Source organism: Ornithodoros turicata, chromosome 1, assembly GCF_037126465.1.
Source record: "Ornithodoros turicata isolate Travis chromosome 1, ASM3712646v1, whole genome shotgun sequence".
Taxonomy (NCBI): Eukaryota; Metazoa; Arthropoda; class Arachnida; order Ixodida; family Argasidae; genus Ornithodoros; species Ornithodoros turicata.
In genome coordinates this window covers 211,346,116-211,348,961 of record NC_088201.1, presented here as the reverse complement: position 1 = coordinate 211,348,961, position 2,846 = coordinate 211,346,116, and the positions used below count along the sequence as shown (strand labels likewise).

The 2,846-nt window shown below is 49.2% G+C and overlaps 1 long non-coding RNA gene across 1 annotated transcript; it reads left to right on the top strand.

The window, feature by feature from the left end:
- The first annotated feature begins 462 nt into the window (after positions 1–462).
- Positions 463–1,152, top strand: LOC135376071 (uncharacterized). Its single transcript, XR_010417527.1, has 2 exons — positions 463–625; positions 976–1,152. It is a non-coding gene; the product is annotated as an uncharacterized LOC135376071 (long non-coding RNA).
- The last annotated feature ends 1,694 nt before the right edge of the window (positions 1,153–2,846 follow it).

Here is a 2,846-nt window from a genome sequence, read left to right as displayed (position 1 = left end):
CGCGAATAAATTCGCGAAGTTCTTCGTTTTTTGTCTTTTCCTGGCGACGGCGAGAAACGCAGGAGAATAAACCACACATGGTGTTTTCCAAGTATTGGTCTGAATGATAACGCGCGGATAGCGCGCTCTCCCTTTATACGGCGCTTCCAAATAAAAAACGTAAAGAAATGGGCGTCAGAACGAAAGCGAATCCTCCACCACCACCGCCACCACCGTGCTCGAAGCGCATGCGCGAGACGTGAAGGGCGACGAGACCAAAACCGAAACGTCCGACGGCAGACGTGGTGGCGCTGCGAGCGCGCGAGACGTGAAGGGCGACGAGACCAAAACCGAAACGTCCGACGACAGACGTGGTGGCGCTGCGAGCGCGCGAGACGTGAAGGGCGACGAGACCAAAACCGAAACGTCCGACGGCAGACGTGGTGGCGCTGCGAGCGCGCGCGCGCGCGCGTGTGACGTATGCTCCGCGGAGAGGGCGCCAGATTCAGTTTTCTGTTTGCCTCTCGTCGGGTGCGGACGTCTGGCGCGTCGCTCGTATCGTGACCGTTGATGTGCTGGTGAACTCTTTAGTCATGTAAAGAAGATGGAGGGCGGTGTGTGTGCACACAGATATGCTTGGATGTCGGTGAGTTGTCGTTTTAATACTTCCTCTTCTGTTGACGCGTTTACCTACCCCCTAACTGCGATTACTTGTCAGCGTGTATTGGAGTAGTGTATGTTTGTCGATTTACCTTGTTGCGATTAGCAGAAAGTCTTCCCCTTGTTGTTATTATTCTTGTCCGTGCATGCCCAAACATGTTCGCAATTCCCTTGTACGCCATTCTGTCAATGACCCTTGTTGCTATACTCGTCGGTGCATGCCCGCACATATTCGCGATGGTGAAAATTTTGTGTGTGTGTGTGTGCCTGTTTTCGCGCGTGTTTTCCCCTCGTTAGCACTTTTTTTGTTTTGTTTCTTTCTGCATTCCACGGAAGTCCCCATGATGACAGCGGTGCTGCCACCTGACGTGATGCTTTCCGACCTGCCTGGTGTGACGCTTTGCAAATGGCGGCGCCCATGGGCTGATGCTGTTACCGAACCTGGACTGACACATTAATGAATTGAATGTGTATAGTAATGACTTGAATTATTAAATGAGTTTAGAAAGTGCATTTATGCGTATGTGCGCTTCTTTTCGTGTGTCTCATTATAGAATAACACGACTTAACGATAATTTGATATTTTCCTCCTCTCTCTCTCTCGTTGGAATGAATAGTAATTGAATTTATTAATTGAAAATTATATTCTACGCTCTATTATCACATTCTTATGCGTGTATGAGCGATTTTAAGTGAAAAAATTGAAAAAAAAATTTTTAAAAAATTTGGTGGGGGTGCAAATTGCAAAATTGGGGGTAACAGGGGGGGTGAGAGAGGATGAAGGTGTCATGTTGCTCGTTAAGTCGTGTTTATCCAATACTACTGACAGGTAGCGGTAGCGCGTGCACTGCGGACGTCGGAGGACGTCGACTGCGAAGTCTCGGACTGCGGAGTCGTGGATGAGACGCCATCGATACGTCGGACTGCCGCGCGAGCCCTGCGGGTACTACTGCGACCAAGTCAGGCGTCCTACTGGAGCAGGGCCGGGGAACTGCGAGTGCCTCAGTCTTGCTCCAGAGTCGCAGCCACGTAGGAGCGAGGAGCTGGTCACGGAGAACAAACATAAAACAATTAGCAACGCCGAAAACAACTTGCCGGCCCAAAACCGCCAACATACGTTGCACATGACATACGGGAACCCTCCACCGAACGGACTCGGGCCCCACGTTGGGCGCCATTGTGGGAAAACTACCGCCCCTGCCCAACTGGGCACAGGGCTCCCATTCCCGGGGCTTCTGCAACCGTTCGCCTCACCGGAAGTAGTACGAAACAACCACTCAAATAGCAGAGCAACAACAATTTATTACCATACCCTGCGATGCCAACGATCCGTGACCAGCTCGAGGATCCCCGGGAACTGCCACAATACAAACACGCCCGCCTTTTTAAGGGTATCGATGACAGTCTTCAGCGCCCCCTACTACTACACGTGTACGATATCAACGGACGATAAGCGGCTGCACCGGCCGCGAGATAAGTGACTATCTCCAAACCACCAAAATCTTGCGTCATTTACGATACCTTGTGTAACCTACTTGTATAGTGTTGTTGTTGTTGTTTCCATTTGTTGTTGCTGTTTTACTACCTTTTTGTTCTATGTATTATTTTTTCCTCACTTCCTGTAACCCACTCCTCCCATGTAACGCCCGTATGGGACTTTTGGGAGTACAGTAAATTGCTTGCTTGATTGATTGGTTGACCTGTTGGCGCACCCCACTGGGCGTCGTCTCGTACGGCCCTTGCGCAACCACGTGGGGCATAAAAATATATTCTCGCGCTTATCAAAAAGTACCTTCTTAATTTTTTTATATACCTACCTGAGTATTGATATTGAACTGTCATCTCCACCCATTTGGACTGTTCTCGGTCGACCGCTTAATTTTCAAAAATGGCGTTGAAAACGGCCAGCTTTGCCAAAAGTACGACATTTGGGATTAAATGTGGCAAAAAGTATTATGTCCTCGTTCTTTAAAAAAATGTGATTTTGAAGTATGGAACGTCCTGAATGCCCTAAATTTGCCTTGCCCTTCCAGCTTGCGCGAAAAGTGCCCTTGTCAAGGCGCAAACTTGTAAGAAATAGCGCCAAAAAGCAGCTCTGCTTCGCTGACAGAAAATGGAGCACGAGAGAAGAACTTGATATAGGCCGAATGTTAGGGCCGCGCTCTTTCATTCTATGCCACTAACATCCACCTGAACCTAAAACGCTG